Source organism: Podarcis melisellensis (genome assembly GCF_964234715.1).
Source record: "Podarcis melisellensis genome assembly, chromosome: 12".
Lineage (NCBI taxonomy): Eukaryota > Metazoa > Chordata > Lepidosauria > Squamata > Lacertidae > Podarcis > Podarcis melisellensis.
The window spans coordinates 40,701,009-40,720,813 of record NC_138544.1 but is presented as its reverse complement, the minus strand read 5'-3'; the positions used below and the strand labels follow the sequence as shown (position 1 = coordinate 40,720,813).

General features: G+C 44.4%; 1 protein-coding gene and 1 pseudogene across 4 annotated transcripts in view; both read left to right on the top strand.

The window, feature by feature from the left end:
- LOC309353232 (ethanolamine-phosphate phospho-lyase pseudogene) overlaps window positions 1-19,805 on the top strand; it is a 359,600-nt pseudogene that overhangs the window by 239,375 nt on the left and 100,420 nt on the right. The window lies entirely within an intron of this gene.
- Window positions 16,302-19,805, top strand: part of MPP7 (MAGUK p55 scaffold protein 7) — a 77,067-nt gene continuing 73,563 nt past the window's right edge. For 2 of the 3 annotated variants that reach the window (XM_081882441.1, XM_081882440.1), the window contains exon 1: window positions 16,302-16,485. The gene's annotated coding sequence lies outside the window, so the exon portion shown is untranslated. The remainder of the gene's footprint in view (window positions 16,486-19,805) is intronic. The other variant, XM_081882442.1, reaches the window with a different exon arrangement.

The following is a 19,805-nucleotide window of genomic DNA, read 5'->3' as shown; positions in this document are numbered from 1 at the left end:
CACAAGAACACAAGATAAAAGCCACCTGGCTTCAGGCTTATCTTGCTATGCTTGTTTGAAGAACCAACTACTAAGCACGATTCCCAAAACCAAAAACTGATGATGAAATACTTTTGCTCTCTGTATTTCAATTTTAATTCAGGCAGGATCCAATTAATTCCCATCTGCTTACTTCCAAGGTTCTTCTAAGAGGAAACTTTTCTATATTTATAAGCTAGAAATACTATAGAGGAATAATTTTAATTCATTAAGTTCAATGCTTTTTCAAAAAATTGTGGGGTTTTTTTTTTTTGGCAAGCTGAATATCCTTGAATATTTAAAGAAGGGTTTATATCTAGGGAAGCTGATAATGAGCAAGACTGCTCATAGTGTTGCTGTGTTAAAAACGGCACTGTTCACTGGATACTAATTAGGGAAGTTCCAATAGAATGCATAGATTTCTAGCACTTTCGTTCCAAACATATCTAAAGTTGTAGGGTTTTTTCCTTCTTCTGATGAGTAGAATTCCTTTCCTTCCAAGCGCTGATGAGCAGACCCAAGAGAAATTCCATGATGTTGGCTCCTCTCTTTTAAGCAGGCTACAAACACCAGTTTCTAGGGACAGTAGTGAATATTTGCAGGGAAGGAGAGCCTGTGGCCTTACAGTCCAAATGTTTTTAGACTACAGCTCCCATTGTCCCTGACAATTGGCCATGCTGGCTGGGCCAGAGTTGGAGTCCAGCAAAATCTGGTGGGCGCCATTTTTGTTACTCCAGTTACTTGTCCACTAGCCCATCTGGTTGCCTTAGTATCCCTCCTGAGGTGGGAATAGATATTATTTACTCTTAAAGAAAACATGTTTTGAAAGCGTAGAATATGCTTTGATTGCACAAGCATCCCAGTAGCACCAGATCAGAGGTGGAAAACCTGTATCCTCCAGATATTTATTGTACCACAACTCCCATCATCCCTGCCCATCGGCAGTGCTGGTTGGGGCTGATGGAAGTTGTAATCCAACATCTGGAGGGCCACATACTGTCCATCCTTGGAATATTGCCAATGCAGTACAGCGCTTGCAGAAAGAAAGGCAATTTTCAGCTTCTCGGGCATGAAATTTCAGCTTACTTCTACTTCCTTAATGTGTTCTGCTAATCAAATCATGCAGCTAATCTGACAGCAGTACCATTGGTTATAGACCTTGGTATAGGGGCTGACTGGTCATTTAATCAAATGGCACAATTTTGCTGACTAGATGATGAGAGGACCCCAAACTTCGCTACACTGAAATTGCATTCATGCCTCTGAGCTGGAATTATAGGAGAGGTCTTCACATTTTCATGTCGTTAAATGTCTGGGGCCTGGTTTCTTAAAGGGCTCCTTCACTCACACAAACCTGCCTGAGCTCTTCCACCAACTTCAGAGGCGTGCTCTTGGGCCTGTTTCCAGTGGCAAGGTACCAGAAGCAGGAACTTTTTTGTGGTGGCACCACAATTCTGAACCCCTGTTCTTTGGGAGGTCTTTTTTGAACCTCCCTCCAGGGCAATTTTATTTAACTAAATATTTGCAGTTTGAATGTTGTCTTGCCTTATTTGTTGTTTATAATAATTAGTTTTATTAGCTGATGTTGTTTTACATTGACGATTTAATGACAATGAGCCCCCCAATTCTGTTTTCCACAGATTAGCCTTGGCTTCTCAAACACTAAAACACATCCACGGGATGGGAAGCATTTTAATCAGAAGCAAAATGTTCTCACATGAAGAAAGATTTCATTCAGCCACATCAATAGGAGGTATTATTCTTTATAACGAAAGGAGACATAACATTTGCATGAAGTTCAGACATCATAATGTGAGTTGGCTGTTTCTAGGATTTTTCCTCTTCTTTTGTTTGAACTTCCTAAACTAATGTCTACTCCATCAGTCGAGGTAACACACTTTAAAAAAAATACAATTGTTAATGAACCATATGCCTTGAAAAGATATTTATCCTATAATGTGTCATTTCCTTTGAAGATATACAGGAGGGAAGTTAATCTCTGGACCATTTCCTTTGCAAATACTTTACCTTTCTTTCATTCCCATACGAAGTTCACTGCCATCCCCACTTGCAACAAATCACGCGACTGATCCTCATTTCGTTCACTAAACATATAGCTTTTGAACTGCTGAAAAAGCAGTTTGAGCAACTGGCAGTAGCGGAAAATGTCTCCATGCCACTCAGGGTGGTGTGTGTGTGTGTGTGTGTGTGTGTGTGTGTGTGTGTGCGTGTGTATGCCCATGCCAGGGGCAGGAAAGGAATGGAGGACAAACAGAGCCCACCATGTCTGCCCAAGCCCTTGCCACCTCTGGAGCAACAGCAGCTCCCAGAGGCATGGCTATTGCACCCTCCTCTCTCTCTCTCTCTCTCTCTCTCTCTCTCTCTCTCTCTCTCTCTCTCTGTGTGTGTGTGTGTGTGTCTCTCACACACACAGGATCCAAGCCTTGCAAGGCTGCTCAGGGAAGGCAGTGTGGGGACGTGGCAGCAATGCACCATTCAATCCCAGGCTCTCTGTTCTCAATGGACTACGTATGCCTAAAGGTGTTATGTCTCTGCCTGAATCTACAACACATGCCTTTGCCACTGCCCATCAAAGTGACTAAAATGTGTGAGGCATTTGAAACAAACAAACAAGGACTGTCAAGTTATTCTGCGGGTGTTTGCAACACAAGCACGAGGGGCAGTGTTTGGGGCTGGCTGGATGGCGAGGAGTGGCGTGAGGCACCAGTTGGGGAACCTCCAAGGTGAAGCTACAAGCCCGGAGTTTGGCGGTGGGACACCGAGGAGAGGTCAGAGGGAGAAGAGTGGTTGGAGGCTGAAGGGGCACATGGCTTTAGTGAGCAGGGAGAGCCTGTGACAGGGAGCAGTCCAGACTCAGTGGCTGAAGCAGAGGAGGGTGGGCCAGAGGCTGCAGTAAAATCTGAGGAGCCTGCTTCTCCTACTGCAACAAGTTTCCCTCCCCACTTGTCTCCAAAGATGCACAGAGTGATGTGTAGGGCAGAACAGAGATTACAGGTGCGCCAGTGCAGTTGGAGACTGCTTGGGAAACATCTGGCAGAGGCGGAGCCGTAAAGGTGGGGACCATCAGTCCTGGCAACTGCTCCATAGGGCAAGGTCTATAGGGAAGTGTTACGTACAGTGGTACCTTGGTTCTCATATGCCTTGGTACTCAAACAACTTGGAACCCAAACACTGCAAACCTGGGAGTAAGTGTTCCAGTTTGCGAACTGCTTTTTGGAAGCTGAACATGCTCTTTTTGAGTGCCACACTTCCGTTTTGAGTGTTACGCTGAGGTCTGCTGCTTTTGCTATTTATTTTGTGTTTTTGTTTTTGTGGCTTTTTTGTTTTGGTTTTGTGACTCTGTAGAACTCAGTTCAGCTACTGATTGATTGATTGATTGATTGTGTGACTGCAGTACATTGTTTATTGCTTTCATTATATGGATCAATGGTCTCGTTAAACCATGTTAAATTGCTGTTTTGGGGTTGTTTTTCAAAGTCTGAAACAGATTAATCCATTTTGCATTACTTTCTATGGGAAAGCTCGCCTTGGTTTTGGAATGCTTTGGTTTTGGAACGGACTTCCAGAATAGATTAAGTTCAAGAACCAAGGTACCACTGTATGGTGTTGCATGTATAAAAGTTAACTTCACTGACAACTGTTTCTGCTTTTTTGTGCTGAACGGCATCTGAACCCAGCCCTGACACCTTGCCTCATGGTCCTGTTCCCCTGTACTCAAGCCCCACCTGCTGAGAGGGGAAAGCAAGGGCGCTGCTTTCAGTAGGCAGGCAGAGAAGGTGGGTGACAGGACAGGGGAAAAGAGCAAAGCAGCAAAGCATCTTCTTTCCCAGCTGCGGTCCCATCTGCACCATGCATTTGAAGCACATGACTTCCCTCAGAGAATCCTGGGAATGTAGCTTGTTATGAGTGCTGGGAATTATAGCTATGTGAAAGGTAAACTACATTTCCCATAATTCTTTGGGGGGGAACCATGTGCTTTCAGCATCTGTTAAATGCATGGTGACCTGCTCGGGTTGTTAAAGGAACAGAAGGGCACGCCAGGTGGAGACCTGGGACCCCTATACCTATCGCCTTTAAAAAATGCAAAATTAGAACACCTGTGAAAGTTACCAGGATAACCAGCGACAGGGCAGGATCTAAACGGAAGCTAACAACAGGAGATCCAAATAATTACCTGTCCCCAAGTTCTATAATGAGCAGACTGTTCGTCTGGGGCAATTAACGTTGTATGAATTATGCCTCTTCCCCATAGAGTGGCTGTCAGCAGCTTTGCTGGGTAGTTTTTCAAGCTCATAAGGTGGCCTCATTATTGCACACCTTGTGAACCTTTCACCCCCTGAACCAGCACGGCATTCTCTTTATTTCCCTTCATTAATTACTGATCCTTACATAAGCGTGCCTTGACATGAAAAATTGTTCTCTTGCATTTATTGCGCAACCAAAAAGCTTTTGTGTGAGAATGACTGTTGCATGTGAGAAGAAATTTTGGCATCTCTTGAGAGAACAAACCAACATGGATATCTACGAATTGACCCATAAATCAAAGTACTGTATACTTGAGGGAAACAATAAGTTTATTCATTTACATATATGCTACATAGTTCTGTAACCTTTTAAAAAATATTTTATTGTCATATTGCTATTGTTGTTTTCCTCTGCCTTTTAAAATGATTTTTATGTATTCTTTTTCTCCCCCCCTTTTTTTTCTTATTTACTTTAACTCACAATAATAATAAAAATTAACACAGCCTGAGTCCATCTGCAGCAGCTCTCCAGGGTTTTGGAAAGGAACCTTTCCCAAAGACCCACCAAGGGATTGAAACAGGGCCTTCTGAATGAAAAACATGTTCCCTTTCATGGCACTAGAGCCGTTTACTGTGACATGGACAGATTGACTCAGCAGCATCTCAGGTGACAATCTGAAGACGCTGTTTTTTGACCTGCTGCTGAAGACTTTAATGAACCAAGTAGGAGGAAGCAAAGGCCAGGATGAATGGTACCAGCATCCGAAGCTGGCCAGCTCGTTGTTTCACAAAATGATGGTTTCCCATTCAAATTCCAGTTCCTATCTGCACACTTCCCTCCTCCCGCCATGTGCTTCAAATGCAAAACAAAATTCCTGCCCAGTAGACACACTGCTAGTTTCAGATCCCTCAATGGGGATTCTTTGTTTCCATCAATGCTCCTTTTGTGTCCTTGGAGTAGAGGAATGAGATAAGTCTGCTGGATCATGCCTAATTAATTGATAATGATACTGTGCAGTATTTTACCAGGAAACAACATAATGAGGGAGCGGTGACATTTTAACTGTTTTGCAAAGCAAAATAGCTCTCGCTGTTTATGATTGCAGCGCCGCAGTCCCAGAATGCTGACTTACGAATGGCTGCACACTCCAAATGTCAAGTATTCAAATGCATCTCTCTTCCTCACAGATTACCTCTCCTGCACAGATTACCTCCTCCTTTATTTCATTTAAAATGAAAGGGTTGCAGATCACCATCGGCAAGCAAACACACTTTTCCTTTCTGGAGACCAAAACGACTGGGATGTGGTATGGAGAGAGTGAGGAGTATCTTTCCCCCCTCTCCCTCCCTGGAGCTCAAGGTCAAGCCATTAAACTGATTGGCCATACATACATGCAGAACAGACAAAACAAATTATTTATTTGCAGAGCGATAACTAGAGGATGGAATTCACCAGCCAGATTGTGGTAATGGCTGCGAGGTTAGATAGTTTTAAAAGGGGGATTGGAAAACCAGTTTGTGGAGAGTAAGTCTATCAAAGGCTGGAAGTCAATATGGCTATATGCAGCCTCCAGCTTCAGAGACAGCTTGACAATGGATACCAGTTGGTTGGAAGCAAAGGACAAGGGAAGGCTCTTGCCTTTGAGTCCTGCTGGTTGGCTTTCTGGAGGCATCTGGTTGGTCACTGAGGAAAGGCTAGATGTACCTTTGATATGATCAAGGAGGAGGTTGTGTTTGTGTTCTTTACCCAAGTCAGGCAAATTTCCACTCTGCTCAGTCTTTGCTGCAGGGTCAGTGAATATTTCCTTGATTCATGGAGGCCACTGAGGGTTGAAAGCCATTGTCTGGTCCATTGGTTGGCCTTAGACAAGAGCAGCCAATGCTGTAGCTTCAAAATCCTGTTGTACTTCAACTCCTATCAGCCCTAGCCAGCATGGCCAGTGGCCAGGGATTGTGGGGGTTGTAGTATTATGAAAAATACAGAGGGCACCATGCTGGATACATTTGCCTCGTAGACTTAAATTCAGAACTTGTTCAGTCATGAACCTACAACCCAAGGCAAAAACAAAATAAAACCCCAAATTGCACCCCTCCCCACACTAATTAAGATGGGAAATTTTATGCAAGCTTCATCGAAACAAGCTGCACAACCTTCTCTTGCAGTTTATTCATTAATTTTGGTGGAGCCTCTATGGGGGATTAGGCTGCTTGAGTGAAATCTTGGGATCAGGATATTAATGCCAGTAAAGTATTAAAGTCTGCTCCTTTACAGATGACCGTTTTAAAAGATGGTTCTTCACACTTATTTTTTAAAAATAAATTGCTCGGATGGGTTGCTGTTAAAGAATCTTATAAAATCTTCCAGTTAATATTCATGGAAATGCATAACCCTCTGCAATAAGGTAGGCTCTACAGAGAGCTCAGGAGCTCTATTGCTAAGCTTAGTAAATCCATACGTGACACAAAACATTCTGAAAAGATGTGGTAGCATGATTACTTACGTTTTCAGGATAAAGTCTTGTCCATAATCTATTAACTATTGGCAAACATCTGCTTGGATTATGAGACTTAGCAATGGCCAACCACTCAACACCTAGAGAAAGTGGTCTGGGTGGGGTCCCAGGCATGCCGACACTCTAGAAATACATCTATTGCTGCAGTTGTATGGCAAAGAATATGAAAACCAAGTGTCCATTGACATCTCTCCACAAAATCCACGTTTCCTGTGATCCACAACAGAATACCCACGTATTCATCACATTCACTCCCCATGGTCAAACTCTATAGTGTAAGGCCTCTCTTTTCTTATTTTGCAAGGTAAACGTTATACACATAACCAACAGTGCTGCATAAAATACATAATGTTGAATATATCTTTATGCATGCATGAAAACAGTAACATCTATGCAATCCTATGCATAGGTTATCCAGAGGTCCTACTGAGTTCGGTATCGTAAAGTAAGTGCGCATAAGGCTGAAACCATAGAAGCAAGCTATACAGGGCATGAAATGTGTCCGTTTTGAAACTGTTAATAGGTACTGCCCCATGGGCGTAGCCAGGATTTTTGTTAAGGGGGAAGAACCTCAGATTTACAGTGGTACCTCAGGTTACATACACTTCAGGTTACATACGCTTCAGGTTACAGACTCCGCTAACCCAGAAATAGTGCTTCAGGTTAAGAACTTTGCTTCCGGATGAGAACAGAAATCGTGCTCCGGCGGCGCAGCAACAGCATTAGGCCCCATTAGCTAAAGTGGTGCTTCAGGTTAAGTACAGTTTCAGGTTAAGTACGGACCTCCGGAACGAATTAAGTACTTAACCTGAGGTACCACTGTATATTGATTTTGATTGATTTAGGGGGGTAACCACTCCCCTGCTCCCTCTTGGCTACTCCCATGTACCACCCCCTCCAGTTTACAATGGGGCCATGGTGCATGGCCATGGGTAGGAGGTTAAGAAGAGAAGAAGAAGCGTTTGGATTTGATATCCCGCTTTATCACTACCCGAAGGAGTCTCAAAGCGGCTCACATTCTCCTTTCCCTTCCTCCCCCACAACAAACACTCTGTGAGGTGAGTGGGGCTGAGAGACTTCAGAGAAGTGTGACTGGCCCAAGGTCACCCAACAGCTGCATGTGGAGGAGCAGAGACGCGAACCCGGTTCACCAGATTATGAGTCCACTGCTCTTAACCACTACACCACACTGGCTCTCCTGCCCTGCTAATGCAATCCTGATGAAAATTCATCCGCCTCCAAAGGAGCTTGCTAGGACCAAACAGCCACCATTGAGAAGAGGGATTCTCATCGAGACCATGGGGAGAGGAAATAGTTAACCCCAATGCTTTCTTTCGGGGGGCGCAGGGGTATGTGTACCCCTAAACATTTTGTGAATCTTTGTACTTTTGTCCATTTACTGTATTTATTTTTCCCGATTTGAACTATAAAATGGTGGTTTTCTTGTGTTAAAATGAGAGTACTCCTAAAGATTAATTTTTAAAGAAAAAAAACCAATGGTTAACCCCCTTTCCTGTATGCAACAGTCCTTATGAAAACTGCCCTCTCCTGCAACACCTTTTATTTATTTATTCTGTTAAAGAGCACAGCTCTTTAAGTTATGCATTTTACTATCAGATCTTTTGAAACAAAGCTTCTGCTTATTGCCTCTCTCACTCCTCTTACAGGCCCTTATTCCTCTGGTATATGCATAGCTGTTTTCTAAGCATTCCTGCCCACCCCCCCCTGCTCAACCACTGACTTCACATCTGGAGTCTGAACTGCAACAGTAAGGAGTCTTTGGTTAAGCACTTTCTTTTCCAAGAGGTTGTTCCCCCTCCCTTGTGACCTCGGAAAACCCTTCTCTCAGCAGCCATGCAGATGTAAACCGATCCAGGCTGCAAGTCGAAAGCCTGAAGAATACACTTGAACAGTGTGAGTGTCACCTGAGAGCCCACTGTTTAATTATGCAAGAATCTCAGTTATGCTCTGCCAGAGCATCAGAGTCAGGAGGTTAAGAGGACTAGAACTTTATCTCTGCAGAAAAATAATAAAACATTTCAGAGCTCGGCAGAACCTTACAACAGATTAGAAACAGGTCGCATTCTGGAAACAGGAAATTCTTCATATGACAGAATCCCCCCCCCCCACCTTATTTACAGCGCTTGCTGCAATCCTATCCAGAGCTATGCATGCTTAAGTCCCACTGACTTCAGAATTTAAGCATGCTGAGACCGTAAAATAATCCTTGTGATACCAGGGTAAACATTTGCCTGCTGACAGCTTGATCTCCCTCTGTGAGAGTCACAGAAAGACCTTTGGGGATTTGCATGAGGGTCCATTAAGTTCCCTGCAATGAGCCTCGCCTGTGATGGCAGTGTGGCGGCAGAACCAGGTGAGGTGAGCATAGCTGTATCTCTTGCTAAAGCAGCAAAGTTCTTTATAATGTGTCCCCAGATACAGTTGCTCCAACTGCTGGGCAATGTATTATAAATGCAACTTTTCTTTCTTAACAATTCTTCAGCAGCTACATTCATAACTTTAGGAAAATAAACCTGTTTCATGGCTCATGTATGCCACAGCCATTTACTTAAGCAGGGCCTCCGAAACTAATTGACATTAAAGCTTCTAGACCGAGGGGGGGACGGGAAGAGAAATCTAAGCATACTTCTTCTCTTCACTCCCTGATAGTCCTGGCAGACCTGGGAGTCATCTTGTTGAGGAAGTGATTGGAACCAGCTGTTGATGACGACTACCGTCTAGTCAGAGAGCTACAAAACTAGCAACGCTGAGAATAGTGATGGGGATGACCTCCATTTCATTTTTATTAAGAGTGCCTCTTCTGTGGGTTGACCTGACTGAGGGCACTTCTTGGTGAGCGGAGGACCAGGGAGGGGTGTGTGCAGTTCCAACCTGGGCAAGAAGCAGAGTGCTCTCTGGAGCAGTACATCTGTGTGACTGATGGCTTTATTTATACTACGCTGGCAGTGAACGGCTTCGTTTTCTCCTTGGTGTTCCTGCAATACAATTTGTGGCATGGAAGTGGACTGAATGGTCATCGTGGTGGCTGGTGACTGGGTGGGAGATATTGGAGTAAATGATGTGCTTGGTGTGCGAGTTCAGTGGGATGGCTGATATTGAATGAGTAGGCATTATATAATTTGTATAGATGTAATGGCAGAATTTGGGTGTGGGGCATTTGTGCTAGAGGGGTATGTGCATTTTGTGAGTTAGGATATGCCTTGGCAAGAAGGAAGTAATCCCTGGCTCTAAATACATTTCAAAATGAACTGCTATGTTTTTTGGGGGGCGTTGTATTGCTTTACTGCTTTTCATTGTAGTTCTGTTTAATATTGCATGGCATTGTTTGCAGTTTTTTGGTTCCATTGTTGGTTATCTATTTATTTTGTACTGTACTGCATTTATTGTTCTGCAAACTACTTAAATACTGTCTGAAGTCTGTTAAACATAGGTTGAAGTCTGTTTTCTGTTAAATATAGTTTGGGTCCCAAACACTGAATCTTTATAATGCCTTAGCATCTGAGCTTTCAAGTCAAGGATTAGAGGTTCCAGGTTGCAAGGTGTGCTAGGGATGGGGATCTCATGCTGTTGAGCTCCAACTCTCATAAGCCCTAGGCAGCATGGTCATCTTAGGGATACAGTGGTACCTTGGGTTAAGAACTTAATTCGTTCCGGAGGTCCGTTCTTAACCTGAAACTGTTCTTAACCTGAGGTACCACTTTAGCTACAGGGGCCTCTCGCTGCTGCCGCGCCACCGGAGCATGATTTCTGTTCTCATCCTGAAGCAAAGTTCTTAACCCGAGGTACTATTTCTGGGTTAGCGGAGTCTGTAACCTGAAGCATCTGTAACTTGAAGCGTCTGTCACCCGAGATATCACTGTAATAGGAACTGTAGTTCATCATCCTCTGGGGAAGTCATAGGTTTCCCATTGCTAAATGGCTTTCAGGCACACCCAGGGCTTTTTTTCAACTGGAACTCGCTGGAACTCAGTTCTGGCACCTCTCAGGTGGGCACCTTTGCTATTATAAGAGAACAAGGGAGGTGTTCATGTTGAGGTCCGACACCTCTTTTTCTAGAAAAATATCACTGGCATGCTTCAGCCATCCATCACCGACCATATTACAAAATAAGCAATCCGTTACATTACAGATCTATGCCCATGCCCGCTGTCAAAACAGAGCTTTTTCAGCTGGTCTGCCTAGGCATCAGCTGCAAGTGAAAGAACAGTGCGACAGTCAACGTTGCAAAGAAATGCAAGGTTTTAAGGTACTTCTCTCAGGATGTGAAAAAGAGACTCCCAAGGCTTAGGTCTGAATGTGGGTGGCGTTTGTGGTTTAAACCACAGAGCCTAGGACTTGCCATTCAGAAGGTGGGCAGTTTGAATCCCAGCGACGGGTTGAGCTCCTGTTGCTTGGTCCCTGCTCCTGCCAACCTAGCAGTTCGAAAGCACGTCAAAGTGCAAGTGGATAAATAGGTACCACTCCGGCGGGAAGGTAAACGGCATTTCCGTGCGCTGCTCTGGTTCGCCAGAAGCGGTTTAGTCATGCTGGCCACATGACCCGAAAGCTGTACGCTGGCTCCCTCGGCCAATAAAGTGAGATGAGCGCCGCAACCCCAGAGTCGTCCACGACTGGACCTAATGGTCAGAGGTCCCTTTACCTTTACCTATATTAAGATATGAATTCAGGGCTGCACATGTCACATATTTGGTTTTCCTACAACCTAGGTAAGTAACTAAGTAATTAATTAATTAGAGAACACACATTTTAAAGCACATTTCCACCCCAAATGAATCCTTGGAACTGTTGTTTACTACTCACAGAGATACAATTACTAGCACTCTTAACAAACGAGTTCTTTGGAGGGGGCTCAGAATGTTCTTTAAATGCATGTCGTGTACCTAGTCTACGGACTATGGGCAAGACAAATCTTTCTGCCAGAGCTGCAATTCTATGCCTAGCAAGGCACGCTTCAGGCTGTGCACTGGGTATCAAGAGTCCTATTTAAAATGTGTATCAGGCTTTTGATCACAATCCTCCATTTCCATGCTTAGAAATATAGCACTCATTTAGTGCAGTCCAGCATGCTAGCTTTTGAAAAGAAACTCAAATTGGTGGAATTTTATTGCCTCTAGTGAATGAAAGAATTTCAGCCTGCAGTAAATCAGCTAATTGTTCTGACAGCTACTTGATCGTCTTAAATTAATAATGAATAAAACATATGAATATTTTAAAAGCATGGCGCTGAAAATGTGCAACACATAAACATATATTCATAATAAGGGTAAGTACAAAACTCTTGGTTCTAAAAAATAATGGTGCTGCTATTGAAGAAAAACTGATTATTAGATATTTCACATACACTGAAGAGGCTCAGGTCTTTTCCGCACCTTTCTTCTGCTCCTTCCAGGTCTGTGCCCAAGCACCCCCAATTCTTATTTTTATTTTTTGCTCTGGAGTTTTCCCTGCAAAAACCCGCTCTTGAAAGCTCAGTCAGAGCAAACGTCAAGTTGTGGAAAACCCGGATTGACGTTTGCTCTGATTCAGCTTTGAATAACAGATTTCAGTAGGGAAAGGGGAGGGGGGGAGGAAAGGATCCCAACAAGGAGCATTAAAGCACAAACCTCTGCATGGAGAGGGTGGGGGGAAAGTTAAATGTGGATAAGGCCTCCTTCTCAAATCACCTGTTGGGTAGATTTGTTCCCTGCTAGTGGCCTAATTGATGCTACATTGAACAATTGTTTTGCAGTGGAACTTAGCAGTATAAAGCTCAGTATTCAAGATACAAGGAAGGCTTATGAAATAAAATAATACCTACAATCCTATCACATTTCAGGCGACACTGCCCTTCTCAAGGGGAACTGTTACTTAACCTATGTAGTTCCAAGAGAAATACAAAGCTTGTCACCACTTCTCAACAACAACCCCCTTTGCATTACTCCCTCAAATAAGGGGTATATAGCCCCAAATATGTTGGGAATACCTTTTTTTTGTTTTTTTACATCTATATACACATTGAGTAACCTACTATGCTTCGCTGAGATCTACCCTTCTGGGATAGCTCCATCAGCAGATCATAAGACTCTTCATCTCAGGTTTGTGGGTTTGAGCCCCACGTTGAGCAAAAGATTCTTGCACAGTGGACTAGGTGACTCCTGAGGCCTCTTTCAGCTCTACAATTCTATGATTCCACAATGCTACTACATTCTTAAAAAATGAATGAATGAATGAAACTGCACAACTAGTGGGCTTAAGGGAAAAGTCAGAAAAATTCCCCTCCCCAAACATTGTGAGGTTGACACTAAAATGGCATGCCTCTGGCCCTATGTGTTCAACTGCAGCTTAATCTGCATTATTAACCTCTGGGCAATACTCAGTGTTGTGCTATGGAAGTTTGATCTGGTGGCTTTTGAAAGTTTAAGTTGCCGTTAACACAAAAGCAGTCCTGCTAGTCTTCTTCCCAGAGTGGTGTTCAATGAAGGTATAGTCACTGAAATTACTGGACTAAAATTGGTCACATTCACTAATTCCAGTGGGTCTACTCTGAGTAAAACTTAGTTGACTACCACTCTTGATCAGTTGGGAATGTACTTCTAAAAATATTATAATAAAAGAGTTTGCTCCCACCTCATATGAGACACATTTTCATCTCTGTTTTAAGAAAAAAAAAATTTCAATGGGTTTGACACATTATTATATTTTAAGCTGTCTTATCCCTATAGGACCAGGGCCGATTTAAAGCATCAAACATATTTCCCTTGGTGTATTGCAATTAGGCTGCCGGAAGACAGCACACAGAATCTTTGGAATATTTTAGAATGTTCATAGGTGGTCAGGAAAAGGAAACAGGCAACAGTTCTCCCTGGTACATCTGTTTCATTCCACAGGCATGGGAACAAACCCAGGCTGCAGACTGTGGTTAAGGAGGAGAGAGCTGAAATAAGATGCTGGGTTCAAATGACACTTGGCTTAGGCGTCGCACCATGCTGAGCTAAAAGGAACAGCAAGAAGCAAAGCAGCTACAATTTTCTCTTTGGAAGTCTGTGCATTTGCCATGGTATGTCTTAGTGTTATATGCAAATGTGGTCATTGTGACAAGGACCCAGGTTGTGTGTAGGGTGGGGAGCATGGTTTATTTAATAAGCATTAATTTAATAAGGATTTCACCCTGAATTGGGAACTGGCATGTTTGTTCTAGAGCCCACAAATCCCCTCATTAGCACTGGGCTTCCTCTACACACAGGAATGTTGCAGAAACTCTTGCCCAACATTTTTTTTTAGCTATCCTATTTTTGGCAACCAGCAGGGCAGGCAGATTTCAGGCTTGTAGGATCTACTGTGGTTTTTACTAAACCCTGGAAGTCCACCAACTGCAACCAGGTGCAAAATAGTGGGTGGGGTGGGATGACACACACTTAAAGGTACAGGATGCTTCTGACTGCAGGCTTAACCCATGAATTTGTTTTCAGAACCTGAACTCCAAACAAAAGTCCATGCCTGGTTTTGTCTCCAAAGCTTGCTTTATTTCAGCAGTCAAGGGAATTGGTTTTTGCTGCATTGTTAAACAATTGAGAGTAAGAAACTCTTGCCACAAATTGTCCCCTGATCTGCTTGTAGACCTTGATCCATTTATTGCTCACCAACATTAAATAGCATGATAGCAAATCAAGTAGATTTTACATTTAGAAAAAAGTAGGAAACAGAACAGGATATCCAGGGCCTAAGACCTGAGGTGCCAAAGACCTGAGGCTCAGTCTCCTGGGCCATCTCATAACAATGCCTATGAAGGCGAGCACGGCTAGAATGCTGAAAGCACCTATTTTTTAATTAGACCAGGAGGAGCAGGGCAGTCATACCTACAGGCATGGGCATAGCCAGGGGGGCAGCTGCTCCCCCTAAATCAAGTAAATCAATAAAAATGCAGTGGACACTCAGGTTGTGAACGTGATCTGTGCAGGAGGCATGTTCATAACCTGCAGCGTTCACAACCCGCAACACCGTGTCTGCGCACACGCAGGTTGTGATTCGGCGCTTCTGCACATATGCGATTTAGTGCATCTGCTCATGCGTGACCGCTGAAACCCAGAACCCATTCCGGTACTTCTGGGTTTCGGCACGTCTGTAACCCGAAAAACGCAACCTGAAGCGTCTGTAACCTGAGGTATGACTGTACTCAGCTGAGGTTCTGTCTGCCCCAACATAAAACCTGCCCCCCAACATAAATCCTGACCACAGTCATGCTTACAGGGTCTATTTTATCATTAAAACCTCTTTATTTATTGATTGATTGACTGATCCACCAACCAGAGGCAGGTGCAAAGGTGGCCAGGGGTGGAGGCACAAGTTGTGATTTAGGGCTATGTGCATATGCATGGCTTAAAATGCAGCCAAGCTATTTCCTCCCTGCTGTGTTTGATGTTGCGTTCATAAGTTGCTGCACACACCCAAGAGGGGGCAGAGATGTCCTCACCAGATGTGCATTACTCCATTTGCCTCCTTTCATCTACAACACTCCTCTGCCCCAAACTCCAATGAAGCAGCCATCTGTGCATGTGCAACAGTTGTCTCAGATGCACGTGGCTTAGCTTTTCAAATCAGAGGCAAGACGGCTTGAGAAAAAGCTCGTCCAAAAAAGGAGGCTTTTGCAATATTATAGATTTAATCCAGGCCGGCCCAAAGCCTGAGGTGAACCACAAAATGGCACCCCACGCCTTGCTGCCATAGGAGGGATAAGTGAAGATGTACATCAGGAAGCGCGTGGGGGGCGGGTCTGCTTCCCCTGGGGATCCTGCCACCTGAAGCGGTTGCCTCAACTTCCTTCCTGGAAGGGACTGGAGCTGGGTATGATACAAACGGAATTGGGACCGGGAGAGAAGCAAGCATAGGAACAGAAGCTCCACTGGCTGATGGGCGGGGCCAGGTTCCTAGTCTTGTGTTTTTCCTGGGATGTGGTATGTGCAGCCTCCCAGCCGCAGCTGCATCAGGGCATCCAAGGGTGCGCCTCCTTCCAGATTCAACAGGGTTCTTGACTGATGCGCTCATCTCGAGGCGGCTCAGGCAGAAGCAAGCAAGGAAAGATGCGTCAAGAAACAGAATTCGCAGCTGCCCCGTCCCCCACCTCCCGCTTAGAGACCACCTGGGAACAAGAGGCCAAACACGCCCGCGGATCTGCCTAGCGGACCTTGCTAACAGCGACTCCCCACCTAGCCTCACGTGACAGCCTCCAGGCGTCGCGCAGCAGTCAATCAGGGGCCAGCTTTGCGCTTCTTTCCCCAGCCAATGAGGCGGCCACGCTACGCAAGGCGGGGAGAACACCTACCGCGGCCAATCAGAGCGGCGCTGGCCTGAACCGCGGGGCGGGGCAGGGAAGGCGCCACGCCCCTCCTACTCTCTCTCTCTCTCTCTCTCTCTCTCTCTCTCTCTCTCTCTCTCTCTCTCTCTCTCTCTCTCTCTCTCTCTCTCTCTCTCTCTCTCTCTCTCTCTCTCTCTCTCTCTCTCTCTCTCTCTCTCCCCCCCCGTCCCGGAGCTCCTCCTCTTTTCTCAGGGGGAGGGGTTGCTTTTGGCGGTTGGGCTCCGCCTGGGCAGCCCAACCCGGCGGGCACCGAGCGGCGCGGCGCGGCGAATGAATAAGGGGCTGCGGAGCTGTCGCGGCGGCCCCCGGAGCGGAAGGGGCGCCGTTGGGCGCTGAGGTAACGAGGAGGTCTGTCGCCGGAGATTCGGGTGGGATTCTTCTCCCTCCCTCCGCGCTTTCGCTTTTGCCCTGAGGGGAGAGAGGCTGGTGCTGGGCGCGCGGCGGGCAGATGGGGTTGCGCTGCTCGGCGGACGGACTTGGCGGCGGGGCGGGGCTCGGGTGAGAGAGAGAGAGAAGTAAGCTGCTCCCTTGACTGACGGACGGAGCGTCCCCCTGGCGCGTGAGCGGGCGGCGGTTGGGACGGTTGGGAGCAGGTGAACAGAGCTCAACCGCCGCCTCCCTCCCTCCCTCCCACAGGCGTGTTTGTACTCGGAAGTCGGAAAGCAACAACAACAGCGCGCCGTGTGCTTACCAACCCCTAGTAAAAGTCCGCGCGCGGTTGTCGCTTTCCCCTGAAGGTGAGGGACCTGCTGGTCGTGGGAATGCCGTGCAGGGAGAGAGAGACGCGTGTTGTTTCCTAGCTCACGCCTCTCCTTCCTCGTGGCAGAAGAAGCTGTCTCTCGAGTCCGCGGGGGGGGGGGGTTAAGGGCGCTGGGTGTGGAAGCGCCACCCCCCCGCCCCACTTCTTGCATCCTCCTGGCGAAGGTGTGCGGAGCTGCCAGGTGGGGAGGCGGTTATGTAAAGGGAGCCTCTGAGTCTGCCTCAGAAACAGGGATCTTTTGCGGGAGCAGTAGGAGAGCGCCTGCTTTGCATGCATAAGGTCCCTGCTTCAGTCCTTGGCATCTCCAGGTCTGGTCCCCTGTTTGGAAGGCCAATGCTGGGACTTGGTTCCTGTGTTGCAATGCCCTGTTCATCATTGCTTTGGGACAGTTTTATGGGAAGTGATTCACAAGTGAAATAAGTACCCTCAGCGTCCTCCCCTCTTGCTTGCTCCAGCTTGGGGTTTTGTGAAGAGTTGGAGTAAGATTTATGGATTTAAGTGGAGTGGAGTTACATTCCTGGTTGTACTATGGACCCAGCAGATACTCTTTATGAAATGAAAGGTATTGGCAGGTCAAATTTGCTTTACAACCCTTGTTATCTAATTCTAGGGGTGTAGGGTGAGGCAGTGACTGCTCACTGGAAAGGCGGGTGTTGCTTTCCACATGTGAGGGGAAAGCATTCATGCTCAAATCTGCTTTACATTCCTTGTTACACTTGCCAATCAAGATAGGCCAGTATTACAAATAATTTTATTTGCATGCTGCCTTTCCACAGTTCAAACCATGTTCAAGACGGCTTACAACATGAAAAAGTAACATAACGAAAGTAGTCACAAACAATAAATAAAGCATTTTAAAAATACCATTATCTTCATATTACAGATAGGAAGCGGATTTTGGCAGCTGAAATATATAATTTGAACTGAACGGTCTACTAGCTGGGGCGCTTTCTGGAGTTTTGTTTCTGCTCCTAACCACTGCAGTATACATTGAACCTGGGTCATGGCTCAGTGGTAGAGGACATGCCTTGCGCCCAGAAGCTCGCAGGTATGATCCCTGGCCTCTTCAGGCTGGATTGGGAGAGGCCCTATCTGAAACCCTGGATAGCTGCTGCCAGTCTGTAGACTGAACTCAGGTTCATATCATGGTGTGTTGGGCAGCCCTTGAAAGTTAGCAATGGAATATTAGCAGATTGAGATGTACAACATGGTCATCTTCAAAAGGAGTTCAGTATATGGTTAAGAAGTGATTGATTCTGACAGATCAGAGTGAGCCATGATTTCTAAGAGCATGGGACTTTTTCCACTGTTAAGTTGAGATTGCATCTTTGAATTCCCGAATAACTTCTTGAGTTGCAGTATTTAGTTGATCAAACAGCTTTTTAAATTGTTTGAAAGACTTTGATCAATAAAGAGCAGGTTTAAAAATAATAATTCATGTCTTACTCACATAAGTACAACTCCATATCACCCTGAGGGATAGCTTTTTTATATTTGGTGTCTGGTTTGATAGTTACCTGCATGATGTAAAAAATGATAGTATGCCTCTTTTTACAGAACTAGAGTTGTTGTCTAATCTACATAAATTGGTATGAATCAATTAATATACAAGTATGATTTTTAAGGTTTCTTTAATTGATTTTTTCAAGCATCATCAGGAATATTATTTAAAAAACAAACAAACAAAAACTTCAACAGGGAAGGTTTTAATTTAATTTTAAACTGCCCTGCCCATTTTGTTCACAACTGAAGAATTTTTACATGTTAAAATCAAATTGAAAATAGCATGTGGTGTGGTAGTGCAAAAACATAACTAAATAGTAGTACAGTAGCTGTATATTTATTTGTTAAACCTAGGCCAAAATTTCTGTAAAGTCTGACAACTTCATAAGTCATAAGACTTGTAAGAGGCATACTTTTGTGACTAAATTACTTTGTGGTGTTATGCTATGTATCTAATCCCATGAGTCTAATATAGGCCATCACATCTGAGAGGTGTACTCAAGTTTATTTATTTATTATAACCTATGAAGGATATTCAGGTTTTATTAAGATCTGCTGAACGGGTTGTGGCAAAATTATAAATTACTATTTATAAATGACTAGGTTTCTCTTGAATAAAATACATTAACTTGATTCAGGTTGCAGGTGACAGAATCAAACTTTTTGATATATTGTAATATAGCAGTTTCAATCTAGAGTCTCAGTTTGACCTTAAAATGAGCATTCTTGAACCAAGGAACTTCAGAGCAAGACTCCAGTGTGAAATGGTTGAATCACAATTTACTGAGAAATTTAATTCTAGCACATGTGGGCAGTTTGGTGCTGCTAACTGAGCGATTTGACGTTACCCCCGGAAGCACACTCTATTGTCTTTCAAGACAGAAAGATGCAAACATCATCAACTGTTCCTTGTAAATGGTCTCTGTAATTAATTAGGTTTAAGATTCTAAATGATCACAGTTTGCATCTTCTATATTTCAGTCCTTTGTTTCACTACTTACCTACACACACACCACACCTAACTGAGAATAAAACTTCATGCATATGATAAAGTGAACTCTTGTCCATGAATGCAATTTGTGGCTTGGTATCATGTTCAAATGTGGTTAATGTAATGCCATCTTCAATGTCTGATAATTTAGACCGGATTCAATCAGGAAGAAAGATAGTTACATTACTTTTGAATGTAATACATTGTATTTTTCTTTAAGCGTGCAAGTTTTATTTCCATAGCAATACATTATATGCATTGTGTTATTGTACCCACTTAATTAATCAATATTAGGGTGGATTAGTGAAACAAGGGTTTAAAAAACGAAGGGAGAGAAGACCAATTGAGAATGCTTCATATTTTTAGTATTTTTGAAAAGAACAAGATTGCTAATGTTAGATAA